Raw genomic sequence first — 18,990 nt, 5'->3', positions numbered from 1 at the left:
TGTTATTACAATGAGAAAATATTTATTAGCACAGACTGGAAAGATGGCACAGACAAGGCCAAGGGCACTAGGAGCAGAGCGCGCCAGCCAGATTATTGTCGTTTTTGTCGATGTGCAAAGCACCAGTGATAATATAATATAATTAGAAACAATTTTCTTGCATTCATGGTAACCTTATATTTTTATTTGCAGGCTTGTGAAGGCCTCAGCCTAACAGGCGTTATCAACGCTTTCCCTTACGAACAGTTAGGCAGCAAGGATGGTGTGCAGATTGTCAACCTCAACAAGAAGCGGCTCTTTTTATTCGACGATACAGGCAGCCTTGCTGCAAAGGTGAGCAAAAGGCCGTACATATAACCAAAAGATATAGTGCCTGAGATATTGTGCTGGGGGGGAGCTGATATCTTTCTTCATGTCTTTTTTACTGCGGGAAGGAGGGCGGGGGAAGGGGAGGACACTATTATAACGGAGTCTGTTTCTTTAGATCTAATGAATACATTGTTGCGCTAAAAAAGTAAAATAAAGACTTGGGAGGGAGAGTACGAAACGACAGATTGAGCGCTGAACTTCAGATGATTTTATTCTTACAGCAGGGCAGGGAGCATGAACAAATACACATGCGTACAACAGTATTACCTAGAGCGATTAAAGTGACGTTTTTAACAGTTGCAACTCGCTTTCAAACAGAAACACAGACGTATGAATAATACAACTCGCGCCTCTCTCTTTTATGTGATATGCCTCTAAAAGTTATCTTGCTAACGTATCACTACTCCTGCCAAGTATCTTTATCTCACGCAGTAGTGGCTGGCATCTGACTTGCAGGCAAACCTTGCACTGAGCAGGTAAATGCGCATTACCTTTGTTTATTACAGACAATTCATGCTCCCGGGCTCGGTCATTACATCTCTCCGATTGTCCAACGTAAGATTTCCCAGCTTTCGGCGGTATCTCGTTTATAACGCCCGTCGCACATTTCACGTGCTGTCTAGTGAGCTTTGTCTTGCATCCTGAGTTTTTGTCAACGTGGCTTGTGCGCGGACACAGTCCAGCCAACTTGCGTGGTGCCGAGAAAACAACTGGCACACCAAACCTATTAGCGACTTTCTTCAAGTTGTGGGAAAACTTGTGGACGTATGGCACCACTGCGGGTTTGCCTCGTTTTTGTTCGGGCCTAGGCGTATGGCTTTTTCCCTTCACCTTCTGGAGCAATGTTTTTGACACCGCCCCAACAAACGAGCTCGGGTAGCCGGCTGTGTGTAGCCTCACCGATTGATTATCAAAGTTAGCCTGCATCGCATGAGGGCACGACTTCATGAGAGCAGATTCAAGGCAATCAGTGGCTATTGCTCTTTTAACTAACTTTGAGTGTGCCGAATCGTACGTGAGCAATTCCTTCTGGGCACGTGGGCTATACTGGCGACATACGTCGTTTTTGTCAAAAACTAAAGACATCTAAAAACTGAAGAGTGCCATGGGAAGGGATTCCATGTGTAAATAGCATGCCCTTCCCATGTAGTCTAAAAACATCTAAGACCTGGCTAATGCACTGGTCAACGGTAAAATCAATTGGCGAGGCTACACACAGCCGGCTGCCCGAGCTCGGTCATTGGGGCGGTGTCAAAAACATTGCTTCAGAAGGTGAAGGGAAAAAGCCATACGCCTAGGCCCGAACATAAACGAGGCAAACCCGCAGTGGTGTCATACGTCCACAAGCTTTCCCACAGCTTGAAGAAAGTTGCTACTAGTTTTGGTGTGCAAGTTGTTTTCTCGGCGCCACGCAAGTTGGCTGGACTGTGTCCGCGCATGAGCCGCGTTGACAAAAAGTCAGGATGCCAGAAAAAGCGCACTAGAGAGTGCGTGAAACGTGCGACGGGCGTTATATACGAGATAGCGCTGAAAGGTGGGAAATCCTACGGTAGACACACGGGGAGACGTGTTAATGGCCGGGCCCGGGAGCATGAATTGTCTATAAAAAACAAAGGTAATGCGCATTTACCTGCGCATTGCACGGTTTGCCTGGAAGGCAGATGCCAGCCCGTATTAGGTGAGATAAAGATACTTGGCAGGAGTGGTGATACGGTAGCAAGAGAACTTTTGGAGGCATATCACATATAAGAGAGAGGCACGAGTTGTATTAGTGATACGTCTGTTTTTCTGTTTGAAAACGAGTTGCAACTGTTAAAAACGTCATTGTAATCGCTCTAGGTAACACTGATGTACGCATGCGCATTTGTTTATTCTCCCTGCCCTGCTGTAAGAATAAAATCAGTTGAAGTTCAGCGCTTTATTCTGTCGTTTCGTACTTTCCCTCCCAAGTCCTCATTTTCCCATTTTGGCGCAACAATGTATTCATTAGATCCCAACCAACTTACCCAGCAACAAGTTCTACTGTTTCTTTAGAGCACCGGTAAGCTCTTTGCAAGGATGCAAATAACAATTTTGAACGAGTAAGGACGGCAGGTTCTTCTGCAGCTTTCGCTCCTGCGACTGAAAGTAACTTTGGCTCCATTTGCCTACTTGCAAAAATAAATAAATAATAATAAAGATGAAATGAAATAAAAAGTAAACAAAGCCCGATATTTTCTAACAATTCATAAAGCGAGGCTTTTTAAGCGATCTCCTCCAGACTTTGCTGACCACAGCTGCAGCTGCTGTTTTATTTCTTTTTGTGTATTACCTCTTTTAACTGAACAGATAATCACACAGCATTAAAATGCATCAGCCTTTCACTTGCTGACACGTATTAAACTTCCTGATCATAATAAATCATCAAACTTGGTCACTCCCTCCGGTGGGTTGGCTTGCATCCTGAACGCCTAATACGAACAGCGTTCTCAATAATATAGTTGCGCACAGAACTGATATTAATATGCGCATAATGAACTTGTATGCGGGTCTTCCACAAGTCTTGTAGGTGTAGGAACATTAGTATAACTCAAGGAACACTGCCTGCATTGTGAACCTACAGGAATCGTATACCGCGTACGCCCAATGGCAATTTTTAGTAGTTTGTAGGAGCATATACCAATGGAAAACTGCGTGACCAGCAATGTAGAGAAACGCGTTAAACGGTTTCCAGTTTTTTATTACAGAAGACAATTTGTCATGCAACGAACAAAGGTTGCTTTTGGTGGAGCCAAATTTTAACAGATGATGTCTTTGTGCGTATTATAAATAAGAAACTCTTAACATAAGGTGGAACGGGCATCTTTAAAACCTCGTTTTTTCCAAGGCCTCCAAAATGTGTTACACGATACAGTGGTTAGGAGTGTATAAGGTCAGAATCTTAGTAAAGTCGTAATTTTCGGCACACTGGATGAATAGTTACAGGAATTCATTATGTACTGCAGCGCCCGCGCAACAAACGAGGACACAAGGCAAAGGTAACACACATACACTGACTTGCAACTCAGTTTGTGTGTCAGTGCTTGTGTGTTACCATTGCCTTGTGTCCTGGTTTGTTGAGTGCGTGCTGCAGCATAATAATAGATAGCTAGGAACTCGCCCAACATTCAGTAGTTTTACAGTAGTTATAGTAGTATCTGACTGGCAACATGTGAGAAGAGAGCAACACCTCTCGCATATATCTAGCAATAGCACCGCGCAGATTGTCTCAAGAGGAGACTAATAAACCGGGAAGTAATCAGTTTAACTGCATTAGAATTGCTGTGCGTAAAAACCTCTTTCGAATCACAAAGAGCGAAATAGCGCGAAACCATTTATCCGATACCCTCGCCGAATTCTTCGAATCTAGTGTGCGATGCCTGCAAAGCATTGGTCACGTAACAGATCTCTGACATAAGAAACATATTGCAGAAAATAGGGCGCACGAACCCTGACTCTTGTCACCCTTGTCACGCGTCTGCTTTTTCTGTGACACGCGACGCTTGATCTGCCTAGTAATCATGCGCGTCCTGGTACTTTTCGAAAGAAACACCAAGGTAATGCGCCGGCAGAGCTGATCAACGCAAACGAAAAAAAGCGCTCTGGCTTTGTAACTAAGCTCCCGTGCCAGATACCGCAACTCGACCCGATCGATGAAGGAACCTGCCTCCTTTAAAAAAAATTCGCTAATATCGCTAACTTAGAGGATACTCTCCAAATTGGGGCAAGAAACAGCGATATTGTGCACATAGTCTAGAATGTTGACTTGTGCAGACTGTAATTTAAAGCCTGTTATGTTTCCGTTATCGGCAATGGCTAAACAAAATGGCCCAAGGTAAGCAGCAAATAAAAGTAAAAAGATGACCCTTACTAACAGAGAAGTGTACTCGCACCTTTTCTGTGAGCAGCCCATTGACAGTTATTCCAACTGAACACTCACTGTACGCCACTTTTACTCCTAGAGTACTTATTCTTTCCACGTTCAAGGAGCCTAGTAAATTAAAAAGGGGGCACTGTGCAAATTAGGATCCAAAGCTTTTTCCAGATTTAATGGAAGAATACCTACACAGGTTTCCAACACATCACAGCACTGCGAAACGCTACACCAACCTGGAAGTTTTCGCAGTACTCCGGCCTTTCTGGCTGCAGGTTACTCTCATAAGAAGGTGATAATCGACGTTAGCATGAGTTATCGGAGAAGACCTCACGCACCATCGCTTCCTACGGTCGTCTGATTTAAGGATAAGAACACGTTGCGACAAGGTAAAAGGACGAGGCGCGTGGTTTTGTCCATACAGTTCAGCTAATATGCTGAGACAAATGTGTGTAATTTCTTGCCTGAGAACCTGATAAATGTCAGCAACAATTCTTTCTGGGCTCGGCACTACTTCTGACAAATGATAACTTGCAGTGTTTTTTCATATTAATAATGATGTTCGAGACGTGCCTTGGCCTCATCATCTACACCCTAAACAAAGAGTTCCGGGCACTCCTTTGAGGGAGTATCTGCATGTCCCGTATTTCACTCTCCTTTCGAGAGTAGATCGACCCTCTTTGAGTCAGAGTAGGTCAATTCCTCCTGACAGTTTTGTTACTCCACCGCAGAGTGCTAATACTCTCCTAACAGGGAATGCTAATACTATCCCCACAGGAGTAATAGTACTCCCCCAGACCGAGTGCTTGTACTCCTCCAAACCGAGTACTTCTACTCCTCCAAGCCGAGTCTTTCTACTCCCCCAAGCAGTGTTTGCACTCCTTCAAAACTGAGTGCTAGTACTTTTCTCAATAGTTTGAAAGCACTATGTAGAGCCATGGTCACGTTTGAATGGATTCGCAATACTTACATGGGGTAATATTTGATTCCTTCATAAGCAGCTCCTGCACCTATGCTTGGTGAATGGGATGTAATCTGTCGTCGCCAAGTTACTCAAATGGAACATTTTCTCTTAAAAGGTCAAAATCTTTATTGATCAGTCACAAGACAAACTGAATAATAACTTGAAAAACATACTCACAAACACATAAAATCAGATTACAATGATGCCCATGAACTTTAGAACACATCTTGTAATAAAACATAAGTATGTTCTGTAAAGTTTCATCAGTATTAAAGTGTAGAAATATTCTTTTTTTCAATTGGCTCCTTCTTTTCAAAAATAAAGTATAGAATGGAAAGTTAACCATAGAAGAAACGTGCGCAAACTCACAAAGTATTGACACTACAATCGAAGAGAAATATGCGCCACATTACTGGCCAGAAAACGCATTTCTGGCACTAAACGCGTTCACTTATACGGTAGAGGCTACCAGTTGAGCTGCTTAGCACGGGGCTGGTAATGTAGGTAAATTGTGCAAGAAACTTTTTTGTGTGCCATATTCTACGACAGCAGCTCATTTGATAACGTTCTGTACAGCGTATGGATGTTCCTGACTGAGAGTACAGTGCATTTAGAAATGTGTTGTATATTCTCATGTGATACCGCAGGTCTAGCTAGCTTTGCTTATATTTCGGATAAAGTTATTTATGTATGGGCTGCACCTTATTTTTTCTATGCGTGTCTTGTCGTGGTTCTGCAGCAATATCCTGCCCGGTCTCAAACCGGCACAGAGGCACATTATACTTCCTATTCGGTTGGCCTCCTCCCAAAAGTAGTTTCCTGGTGCTTCTGGGATCCATGCGTTACACTTTCTCACAAATAAATAAAAAGATTTACAATATTACCTAGTGTGTAGCAAATGAGTATAAAACTTCAAGGAGCATTGGCATTAAAATCTTGCGCATCAAATTTCTTGTCATATAGGGTAGCTTTTCGTTCCCATTAGGGTAAGAATGCTATACTTCTGAGGAGCACCTTGCATAATTACATGATCAATTACTGTGACTCGTTGAATATGCAATCTAACTAAAGTACAGCATGGCTTCAGATGTGAACCCAAAATCAGATGTGATCAATATGTTGCATCAAAGGCGACATAAGCATAAGTACAGGCAGGGAAGTGCACGAAAAAGACAAACAAAGAAGTAAAACATAAATTGAAAATGGCACCATCCTTTTTCACATATCCCTTCCATGAACGTGGATTTTTCATGCGACTATGCATATACTTGCTCAATGAACCAACTACCTGAAACTGAAGATTTTTTCCTACAGAAGTGGTTAACATGCGCTTAAGAAAAATTATTGCACTTCTCAGAATATTCGTCTCAAAACAAGTACATATGTGTCTAGGAAGATTAATACATCGCCTCACTGTGCACTCTATCTTAAGTCCAGAAGAATTGTCTACATAAGCCATGGAACTAAGGGGCTTTTGCTTAACGCTATACGTTTTTGCTTAACGCTATTGATGAACAAGTGTTCTGCTCAGATGCTCTCAGTTCTCTCAGTTCGAAGCCCGTCGAAGACCGTCGCTGAATTCTTAACCGAAGCCACCACAATGGAAAAGATCTTACACCAGCGCTCAGCTTTCTATGAAAGGCAATTGAACGCAACTTCAGCTTCGGACCAGCGCTCAGCTCCGTATGACAGGCACGCGAACGCTGCTTCACTGACGGACGCTATTGCCTTTGGAAACGTGGACGTTCTCCTAGACCTTATCCGCTCTGTGGTGCGTGATGAGCTTCAACGGCTCCCCTGCCCGCCTCAGCCCATGCTAGGTTCCATTTCTGCCATTGTGAGGAGTGAAGTGCAGCAAGCTATCCAAGGTCCCATTCCAAGCAGCAATGCACCGCCTGTGACAGCACAGTTGAAGCGGCCGTCGTATGCGGATGTTTTGAGGCGAGTCCCTGTCCCCGCTCCGACTCATTTCGACCCCGCCACGTCTTACGCCGCGTCATACGTCCCGCCGCTCCCATCAGTGCAACCGATCCAACGTATGGAGAATCGGCGCCCGCTGGAAAGGAAATCTGACGTCTGGCGCACACCGGACAGAAGGCCTCTGTGCTATCACTGTGGAGAAGCCGGTCACGTATACCGCGAGTGCCAATACCACCGCCTCGGACTGCAAGGTTCTGCCGCGGATTCACCAAGGCCCAGATACGGCGAAAGGCCTAGGGCGATTGAAGAATACCTGAACCAGCAGAGTATGACACCGTTCCCGCGGCGGCAGTCGCGCTCGCCGTCCCCCAGGCGTTCTTCTCCAGCTCCTAGAAGCCCTCCAATAGCAGTGCAGGGACGATCGCCAAGCCCTCACCGGGAAAACTAAGAACAGCGACCTTCGGGGGCGAGGCCGCTGATAATCGCCCTTCCGAAGACCTCCCATCGATGCGAGCACGGTCTATTCGGCACGATTCAACGACGACAGTGGCCGAATTCAGCGATAGACTCTCGCTAGACATACCTGTTGTGCTCGACCGCCGCCACGTTAGTCGTTTATTGGACACGGAGGCCGACTGCTCAATTTTATGCGGAAAACTAGCGACGGAACTTAGAAAAGTTATCACGCCTTGGCCTGGAACGCGAATTCGTACTGCTGGGGGGCATATCGTAACACCGTTGGGCATGTGCACGGTCAGAGTACAAATTCGTGGGTCCACGTCTCCAGGCAGCTGCCTTATACTCCGCGATTGTTCTCGGGAGCTCATCTTGGGCGTCGACTTTCTGCGAGAGTATGGTGCCATTATGGACCTCCGGGAGCGCAGAGTGACCTTTGCGACAGAAAGTGCAGCAAACAGCCGCGTCAATGGCCGACGTAACGCGCTTCGGGTTTACGCCGACAGTGTAACTGTACCACCACGCGCAAATGTACTGATAATAGTCGTATGCGACGATCTGCGTGACGGCGAAGCTGTTGCAGAGGGTGATTCCTCTCTTATGCTGACTCATGGTGTATGTGCAGCACGCAGACTTTATGCTTCGAGGTGGACTTTCGGCGCTGCTCGTGACGAATTTAAGCCTGGAATCTCGGCACCTATTTCGTCTTACTACTATCGCTTTCGCTGAGCCCATAGCAGACGTTGCTGAATGCTTTGCGTCTATGAAAAAGGAGAACCCAGCTCAGACACTCAGCAATATCGACATCAATTCACACCTTTCGGAGGAAAAGCAGAAAGCGCTGCGCGAGTTGCTCCTTCGGTTCAAGGAGAGCTTCGCATCTTCTTTTAAGGTACGCCAGACGCCCATCACGAAACACCGAATAATCACGTATGACGATTCTCGTCCCATATGAAAACTGCCTTATCGCGTATCGGCAAAAGAGTGCAACGTGATTTATGCACAAGTGAAAGAAATGCTTGACAATGACGTCATACAACCATCCCAAAGCCCTTGGTCGTCACCGGTGGGACTCGTCAAAAAGAAAGACGGAACGCTTAGGTTCTGCGTTGACGACAGAAAGTTGAATAACGTCACAAAAAGAAAGACGTTTATCCGCTTCCGCGGATCGATGATTCGTTAGATCGACTGCGGCGAGCCAGGTATTTTTCATCCATAGATCTGAAGAGTGGATATTGGCAAGCCGAAGTTGACGAGCGAGATCGCGAAAAAACTGCCTTTGTTACCCCGGATGGACCATACGAATTTAAAGTACTTCCATTCGGCCTATGTTCTGCACCGGCCACATTCCAGCGAACGATGGACACTGTTTTGACGGGTATGAACTGGCACCGCTGTTTAGTATACCTAGATGACGTCGTCGTGTTTGCGGCGACCTTCGGAGAACATCTGAAGCGTTTAGAGGCGGTACTTGAGGCGCTCCGCTTCGCTAATCTCACACGAAAGCCAGAAAAGTGTCACTTCGGTTACGAAGAGCTGAAGTTTTTCGGGCATGTCGTAGACGCCGACGGCGTCCAGCCTGACCCAGACAAAAGATCTGCTGTTGCTGCTTTTCCGACTCTTCGTGACAAGAAAGCAGAACGCCGCTTTCTTGGTCTGTGTGCGTATTATCGTCGCTTCATCGCTAATGTCTTGCGCATCACCGAACCACTCATACGCCTCACGCGAGAAGACAGACCCTTCGTTTGAACGGATGAGCAGGACGCAGCTTTCACCGAGTTATGGCAACGCCTGCAGGAATCACCCGTCCTCGCTCACTTTGACGAGGACGCTGACACGGAGGTGCATACCGATGCAAGCAACATCGGTCTTGGCGCTGTACTCTTCGAACACCAGGAAGGTGTCGAGCGAGTGATCGCTTACGCCAGTCGCACCCTTTCACGCGCCGAAACCAACTACTCCACCTCCGAGAAAGAGTGTCTAGCGGTTGTGTGGGCCATCATGAAATTTCGGCCTTATCTCTACGGTCGCCCTTTCAAGGTGGTGTCGGACCATCATTGCCTGCGTTAGCCAACTTACGAGACCCGTGCAGGCGGCTTGCTCGATAGAGTCTCCGTCTGTAGGAGTTCGATGTTACCATCACCTACAAATAGGGCCGCAAACACGAAGATGCGGACACGTCGCGCGCTCCCGTCAAAGCTTGCGATAAGGGTATGGACGAAAACGGCGCATTCTTTGGGGCCCTCAGCGCATCTGACTTGATCATACGGCAGCCCGAAGATGCCGAAATACGCCCTCTCATCGATCACCTAGAAGGCAAGAGTGGTACAATCCCACGACACATTTCTCGCAGTCTCTCGACCTTCTGCCTGCGAAAGGGTGTCCTCTACAAAAAAACTCGAGTGCCAGCAACAACGAGTATCCATTGGTCGTACCTGCCGCCCTCCGTGATGACATTCTCCTGGCCTGCCATGATGACCCCACGTCTGGACACTTGGGATTTTCACGCACTCTTGCAAGAGTACGCCAGACGTACTACTAGCCCAGACTTTCTATCACGATGAAGCATTACGTGCAAAGCTGCCGTGAGTGTCAACGCAGGAAATTGCCGTCTTTGAAACCCGGGGGGTTACTCCAACCCATCGCACCACCTAGCGCGCCGTTGCATCAAATCGGCATGTATCTTCTGGGACCCTTTCCCTTGTCAGCCAGCGCAAACAAGTGGATTATAGTCGCCACGGACTTTCTAACACGCTACGCCGAGACGAAAGCTGTATAGCGTGCCACGGCCTACGAAGTTGCCCAGTTATTTATCGATCACATAGTCCTCAGACATTGTGCCCCATCACATGTCATCACCGACAGAGGCACTGCCTTCACTGCCCAACTGATAGAGGACAGATTCGAGCTGAGCTGTGCGCAGCATCTGCCTACAGCAATTTATTCAACACGCCGTGGAAACTCGTCAGCTCGCACGCATACACATCACGAAGCAGCAGAGTACAGACGCACGACGCTACAACCTTCGACATCGGCAAGTAGAGTACCAGCCAGGTAAGCAAGTCTGGGTGTGGACTCCAGTCCGTCGCCAAGGGTTGTCTGAGAAGCTCCTTGGTAGATACTTTCGACCCTACAAAGTGATACGCCACGTTAGTGAAGTGAACTATGAGGTCATTCCCGGCGGTGCCGCGTCGCCTCGACGTCGACAGCACCACTAAGAGATAGTGCATGTTATTCGCCTCAAGCCGTATTTCGCACGTTAAGGCGGCGCCAATCGGATCTCATACGACTTCCACACTTCCACTTTCTAGTTTAGTAAGCATCGGGTCGGTGCATTCTTTTGGCGGGGGAATAATGCCGCTAGGTGTCACGAGCCAGCGCTGAGAAAGAAGTTGGGACTGGAACGCGCGCTCGCCAAGAGGCGGTCGCTGAAGTAGAAGAAGTAGAAGCTGAGGACGCCGGCTTGAGTTATTGCACGCCATCTTGTACAACTGTCTACCTCGCCGATGCCGGGTACATCTTCCATTGTCTTTTCGTGACAATATAAAGCGGGTGCCTGAAAAATATCGTGTGCAAAGGTCAACACGAGGACACAGTGTAAAACAACGTCAAGGCAGTCCAGGTCATGGCACTACAAGAAAGGTTTAGCTCTTAGTCTTCCTACTAAAATGCATGGGAAGCATCTAAATGACTGCAACAGCCAAATGCTTCAATTTTAATTTCAATTGAACATCAATTCAACTTCAACTTTATTTTTTGATATAAACAAGAAGAAACCACCGACAGTTCATCCTCGTTCGGCACCAATGTATATATACTCCTGCTAATAAATAGTATATTGGTCATTTTCAGGTGTTATAAGTCTGTCATTAGTCTGGTGTGTCGCAAACACCACTCGTGACATATCCCAAGCACGTGCCTAGTGTGCCCCCCGCACCATCTCTGGTTGTGCCACTGCTTAAGCCATAATTTGAGTATCCTATCTGCAAGCATGATGCTCAGTAGGGATTAAAATATGATCCTCCAGTTCAATGGATATGAGCGGATGTGCCTAAGGAAGGGCAACAAGGCTTGTTATGGCAAGCTTGCCCACATTTCAATAATAACAAGAAAGCTCACTGCAGCCTGCATCTAAACTTACTAAAAGGCATGAACTTAGCTTTATTTATGAGGTGCGCAGTGGAGATCATTTTTAGCAGACTCGACTACTGCTGCAGTTTGAAATATAGCATTTTACATTCTTGAAGGCATGTAAATGTTCCAGTTAGACCACAGTTATTAGTTTATTAGACTAACTCTTTGTTTTGCGTATGACAGATGACTGGTAGCACTAAATTAAAGCAACCTTTTATTTTGGTACTTTATTTCTCTACTAAAAATATTAAAGCGATAAACACACTTTGATCTGCCATGCAGTAGCAAGATGCACACGTTACGGGTGTAAGCCCCAGAGGAAGGGTGCTTTAGCTGTTCATATGAAATAACTCTGAAACGCCAACACCTATTAGCAAATGCACAGGCATGTCCAAACAATAAGCGTATGCAAAGCACCCCTGCAATTGTAATTCCACACAGCAGCCGTTATATTCGATGCCGATGTATAACTCGCTGCTTGACAATTCAGCGAGTCCGTAGACATAAGCACCCTTCCAGATTCGAACAGGCTCGAAAACCGCAACAGGATACATAAAATCAGACATATAATCACACCATTTCAATATATGAGCAAAAACAGTTCAGTCCTACTGCTAAACACGAAGAGAGCGATTTAGTGCGCGACGGCGACGAGCGACGGCCTCGAGCGACAAAAGGGGCCGTCGCTTGAACTGATCGCTCGGCTCTGGAAATCTAGGAATCATCGCTCGTCTTCTGGAAGTGCTATGAGCGACTAGCCAATAGCGCGAAGTCGGAACTGGATGTATGTACATCGCTCAAATACTACCGATTGTGGCGCGGAACGAGCAAACGATTGAATTTTTGTAAGTACAAGGTACCTTCAGAAATATTTAAGCTACTTTTGACAGTAAAATAAATCAACTTAAATTACTAAAGCACGCGTCACGCTAGTTCGACGCATATTTGCAGCCCTCATACCGGCAACAATGGCGAGGCGTCGCTGAAAATCGTCGCTCGCACGGAGTACGACTTGTAGGCGACGAGCGAACGCGACAGCCATCTCCATCGCATCGCTTGTAGCTGTCGCGCTCAAAATCGCTTATGTGGGGTTTATACTTTATTCAGCATAAAGCATGGATTCCGCATGCGTTTACAGTAAGTTCAAGATAACGCGCCCAATTGACGTCTTGCAGCATGCAGCTGAATGCCAGTGGTAAAGTTTCTAACTAGCGCTAGTGCTGCACGGTACTACAGGGGTCGCAGATTATCCATGGGCGAGACACCGTCAAGCGCGCGTCTTATTTGTAAGAAAAGCATGCTGCCAGGAAAATGACGCCTTCTGTTATGTGACTCCTTATTTCAACAGCGTTCCGTAGACAGTAGACTGCCGAACTGAACAAATTCAAACACACAAAACGCACGCTAAGCACGCTCCGCATAGGTTCGGAATCATGGGCTAGTGAAAAAACCGTTTTAAGCGTCCTCTTGCCTTACGTCTTATTGAACATACCATGGTTCTGGCAGCATTTCTGATTTTCAAAGGTCTGCGGGTAGCGGCTAGTGATGAAATCACATGCAGTTATCGGCGACGACTGGCTTTTTTCGATTGACATCGAGAGAGACAGCGCGCTTGCAAAGTCCATTGTCAATCGTGTCGGCTAAGTGCCGCGACGACTTCTTGGCGATAGCATGTCATATGCGTAGAATGTGCACCTAACTTAGAATTCAATTACCGTGGAGGATTTGTTGTTATATCCAACGAATGATGAACGATACACGGTCCCCCTTGGATGGCCTTCGTTGCAGCTCGCTGGACGGATCACCTTTCTCCGGTGCTGTGCTGTTCCGCAATGTTGAGGGCGCGTGCGGTGGAGCAACTCCGAGTGAAAAAGTAGAACGCTCGCTACGCGTTCCTGTGAACTGTAGCTGCCTGTTCTCTTAGAATCAAAACGATGTGCTCATTGCTCAGCGTCCGTGAGTGATACATCGCCATGTTCGGGGCAGGCCTTCTACAGTTGAAGCAGAAGATTACGCTTCGTTTTGTTCTCTATTGCCGCAAGACTAGAACGGGCATTCTACTCTCTCTCTGAAGGGCAGAGTGAAAAGCACATTTCACTCTCTCCTTAGTGACAGAGTGAACAATCCATTTCACTCCACTCGACATTTTCCGAGAGTAAAACAACGCTTTGAAGAATGAATCGGCCACTTCACTCCTGCGATACCCTCCCTAGTTTTTAGAGTGTAACGGTGGCATTAAACGCAAGAGCTCGTCTTTGCAAACGTTCTCGACTTTATATTTACTGCTGGAAAGTTTTTGTAGCCATCAGTGTTTACTAGACGTAACGTTCTCACTGTGCGTATCTTCACCTTCATACTTCAACTCGAATTCAGTGGATGCCTTTATGAAAAGTGGGCCGATCGTAGACACAACAGGTGATCTGCGACCACGTAAATCAAGTGAGGCGTGTTGTATGGGCAAAAAGTGTTTGGCGTAATTTTAAGAGACAGGAAGCGAGTGGTGTGGTACAGAGAGCAAACGGGGGAAGTGATAGTTGAAATTAAAAGGAAAAAATTTGGAGCTGGGCAGGCCGTGTAATTTGTAGAGCAGATTATGTGTGGCCAATAAGAAATACTGCTCTGCAGCGGTGGCGTAGGTTCTGCAGCGGTGGCGTAGAGGTAGAACACCCGCCTCGCGTGCAAGAGGTCCATGGTTCGAATCCCGGTGCCGCGCAATTTTCCACCGGATTAAAAAAACAAAGAAAATTCGCGTGTTGATAAAATTGCATAAACAAGCCTGGAGTGTGGCCTGATTCCGGTGACCAGAACCGGTAACGCACTCCCTCACCAGAGCAGGATTGGCTCTGGTGAGTACTTGGTGCAGTACTTGGCCACAACCTCCTGTATGAACACAACTATCAAACCCCGGCCCTCAGTCCCCAGCAGCTGCGAAACACTGACCACGGCGGCGGTCAGACCTGCGACGCTGGAGAGGGTGCTAAGAATCCCTGGCTCCGGACAGGCCGCCATTGGAATATGAACCTGGCAACGTTTAACGCTAGAACGTTATCTAGTGAGGCGAGTCTAGCAGTGCTATTGGAGGAATTAGAGGGCAGTAAATTGGATATAATAGGGCTCAGTGAAGTTAGGAGGCCAAAAGAAGCATATAAAGTGCTAAAAAGCGGGCACGTCCTGTGCTACCGGGGCTTAGCGGAAAGACGAGAACTAGGAGTCGGATTCCTGATTAATAAGAACATAGCTGCTAAGATACAGGAACTCTATAGCATTAACGAAAGGGTGGCAGGTTTTGTTGTGAAACTTAATAAGAGGCACAAAATGAAGGTTGTACAGGTCTACGCCCCTGCATCCAGTCATGATGACCAGGAAGTCGAAAGCTTCTATGAAGACATGGAATCGGCGATGGGTAAAGTCAAAACAAAATACAGTATACTGATGGGCGACCTCAATGCTGAGGTAGGCAAGAAGCAGGCTGGAGACAAGGCAGTGGGGGAATATGGCATAGGCACTAGGAATAGCAGGGAAGAGTTATTAGTAGAGCTTGCGGAATAGAATAATATGCGGATAATGAATACCTTCTTCCGCAAGCGAGATAGCCGAAAGTGGACGTGGAGGAGCCCGAATGGCGAGATTAGAAATGAAATAGACCTCAAACTCTGCGCTAACCCTGGCATCATACAAGATGTGGACGTGCTCAGCAAGGTGCGCTGCAGTGACCATAGGATGGTAAGAACTCGAATTAGCCTAGACCTGAGGAGGGAACGGAAGCAACTGGTACATAAGAAGTCGATCAATGAGTTAGCGGTAAGAGGGAAAATAGAGGAATTCCAGATCAAGCTACAGAACAGGTATTCGGCTTTAACTCAGGAAGAGGACCTTAGTGTTGAAGCAATGAACGACAATCTTGTGGGCATCATCAAGGAGTGTGCAATAGAAGTCGGTGGGAACTCCGTTAGACAGGATACCAATAAGCTAACGCAGGAGACGAAAGATCTGATCAAGAAACTGCAATGTATGAAAGCCTCCAACCCTACAGCTGGAATAGAACTGGCAGAACTTTCGAAGTTAATCAACAAGCGTAAGACAGCTGACATAAGGAAGTATAATATGGATAGAATTGAACATGCTCTCAGGAACGGAGGAAGCGTAAAAGCAGTGAGGAAGAAACTAGGAATTGGCAAGAATCAGATGTATGCGTTAAGAGACAAAGCCGGCAATATCATTACTAATATGGATGAGATAGTTCAAGTGGCTAAGGAGTTCTATAGAGATTTATACAGTACCAGTGGCACCCACGACGATAATGGAAGAGAGAATAATCTAGAGGAATCCGATATCCCACAGGTAACACCGGAAGAAATAAAGAAAGCCTTGGGAGCTATGCAAAGGGGGAAGGCAGCTGGGGAGGATCAGGTAACTGCAGATTTGTTGAATGATGGTGGGCAGATTGTTCTAGAGAAACTGGCCACCCTGTATACGCAATGCCTCATGACTTCGAGCATACCGCAATCTTGGAAAAACGCTAACATAATCCTAATCCATAAGAAAGGGGACGCCAAAGAGATGAAAAATTATAGACCGATCAGTTTACTGTCCATTGCCTACAAAGTATTTGGTAAGGTAATTGCATATAGAATCAGGAACACCTTAGACTTCCGTCAGCCAAAGGACCAGGCAGGATTCCGTAAAGGCTACTCAACAATAGACCATATTCACACTATCAATCAGGTGATAGAAAAATGTGCGGAATATAACCAACCTTTATACATAGCTTTCCTTGATTACGAGAAAGCGTTTGATTCAGTCGAAACCTCAGCAGTCATGGAGGCATTGCGGAATCAGGGTGTAGACGAGCCGTATGTAAAAACACTGAAAGATATCTATAGCGGCTCCACAGCCACCGTAGTCCTCCATAAAGAAAGCAACAAAATTCCAATAAAGAAAGGCGTCAGGCAGGGAGATACGATCTCTCCGATGCTATTCACAGCGTGTTTACAGGAGGTATTCAGAGACCTGGATTGGGAAGAATTGGGGGTAAGAGTTAATGGAGAATACCTTAGTAACTTGCGATTCGCTGATGATATTTCCTTGCTTAGTAACTCAGGGGACCAACTGCAATGCATGCTCACTGACCTGGAGAGGCAAAGCCGAAGAGTGGGTCTTAAAATTAATCTGCAGAAAACTAAAGTAATGTTTAACAGTCTCGGAAAGGAACAGCAGCTTACAATAGGTAGTGAGGCACTGGAAGTGGTAAGGGAATACATCTACTTAGGACAGGTAGTGACTGCGGATCCGGATCATGAGAATGAAATAATCAGCAGAATAAGAATGGGCTAGGGTGCATTTGGCAGGCATTCTCAGATCATGAACAGCAGGTTGCCATTTTCCCCCAAGAGAAAAGTTTATAGTAGCTGAGTCTTACCAGTACTCACGTACGAGGCAGAAACCTGCAGGCTTGCGAAAAGGGTTCTACTTAAATTGAGGACGACGCAGCGAGCTATGGAAAGAAGAATGATAGGTGTAACGTTAAGGGATAAGAAAAGAGCAGATTGGGTGAGGGAACAAACGCGAGTCAATAATATCTTAGTTGAAATCAAGAAAAAGAAATGGGCATGGGCAGGACACGTAATGAGGAGGGAAGATAACCGATGGTCATTAAGAGTTACGGAATGGATTCCAAGGGAAGGAAAGCGTAGCAGAGGGCGGCAGAAAGTTAGCTGGGCGGATGAGATTAAGAAGTTTGAAGGGACAACATGGCCACAATTAGTACATGACCGGGGTAGGTGGAGGAGTATGGGAGAGGCCTTTGCCCTGCAGTGGGCATAACCAGGCTGATGATGATGATGAATAAGAAATACAGGGTGAGTGCTAAGGAAGAGTAAGCGCTGTCGAGGACGCTAAAAATTTGGTGGGGCAAGACGATAACGAAATTTGCAGGCACAACTATGATTCAACCGGCGCAGGTAAAAGGTGTTTAAAGATGGCTGGGAGAGGCCTTCGTCCTGCAGTTAACTTAAGAATAGGCTACTTTACCGAAATGACCGGCACCTCCAACACATCCGGACATTACGACAACCAACTGACCTGCAGTTGAATGTGTGTTCTCATGAGGCTGGAAAATTTATGTAGACTTTGGAGCTGATAATTGTGGTGATGTTGACTGATTCGCCTCGACTTCTATGAGGTGCCACTTTGGATATGTTAGAAAGCATAGTTAGGGGCTCCCTGCCCTGACGTGACCAACCTGTGATTTGTTACCGCTCGCCCAAAATTTACGTGTACGGCCATTTGTTCATGTACCCTCTGCCAGAATGCGGCCACTTGAACCTGCAAAACAAGCTCTTGGCGTGACGCGAAGCATCATCGTGTTTTACCAGCTGAGGAGAAGTCAAGAATGAGCAATGAACACTGATACAATACAAAAGTGTGACAGACAGCGAAATTTTGGGAGTCACGGTAGCCACGGCTTCTTCGTGTATTTTTTTTTCTTTAGGGCTGCTTTCATAGCTGTCCGTGTCCTCTTCCGGGAACCTATGCAAAAGCAGCGCGCGTTTCTTCACCGATTGGCGCTCGACGACATCGTCAACCAGCCCTTTAGGGGGATCGATCTAATATTAGACACGCACCTGCACCATGTGTAACGCGATCACATACGATGCCGATGGGCATACAGGTGCGGGTCCTCTTTACTTGAAGCCGTGTGAACTATATATTATGCAGCTTTCTTTCTTTCCCTTTACATGATTAGGATCGAAGTAAACACATTTAGTCACTTCGTAATCTGGTGGTGGTGGTGGTGGTGATGATGATGATGATGCTGAAAGCGGCATAAGCCTGGCCAACACAGCTGGCAATTGCTCCGTCTGAGGGTATTTTTATGTGACCACCATGTGGACATGATGAACATGTGTGCATCAGTCTCGCGGAAATGTGAGAAGAATGCGTGACTCTTCTGCTGCCATTGTTTTCCTGGCGGTGTGGTGAATGAGCCAGCCTGGTTTCGCGTCTCTGGGCTGGTGCAGACACCCGGAAATGGAAGCTGTCAAATCGGGCGGTGTAATTATTTACCGTTAAGACAACACCTCAACTGCAGATGCAGGATGTGAGATCATGGTATCAGCTGACTGCAGCTGGATCATTTCTTGTCGTTTAATTTGATTTTTGCTCCCTCTTTACTCTCATACGGCGCCGTAGGTTGAATGCGCTTTCACTTCAGTTGGACCTTTATCTTAGCGTAAGAACCTTTTTTGGCTAAGAA

General features: G+C 46.5%; 1 long non-coding RNA gene across 1 annotated transcript in view; it reads left to right on the top strand.

Annotated features, from left to right (window-relative positions):
* The first annotated feature begins 201 nt into the window (after window positions 1–201).
* LOC140212923 (uncharacterized) overlaps window positions 202–18,990 on the top strand; it is a 37,963-nt gene continuing 19,174 nt past the window's right edge. The window contains exon 1 of the long non-coding RNA XR_011889903.1: window positions 202–333. This is a non-coding gene — a long non-coding RNA (uncharacterized lncRNA). The remainder of the gene's footprint in view (window positions 334–18,990) is intronic.

This window comes from Dermacentor andersoni, chromosome 8 (assembly GCF_023375885.2).
Source record: "Dermacentor andersoni chromosome 8, qqDerAnde1_hic_scaffold, whole genome shotgun sequence".
Taxonomy (NCBI): Eukaryota; Metazoa; Arthropoda; class Arachnida; order Ixodida; family Ixodidae; genus Dermacentor; species Dermacentor andersoni.
This window is presented reverse-complemented; position numbering and strand designations above follow the sequence as displayed.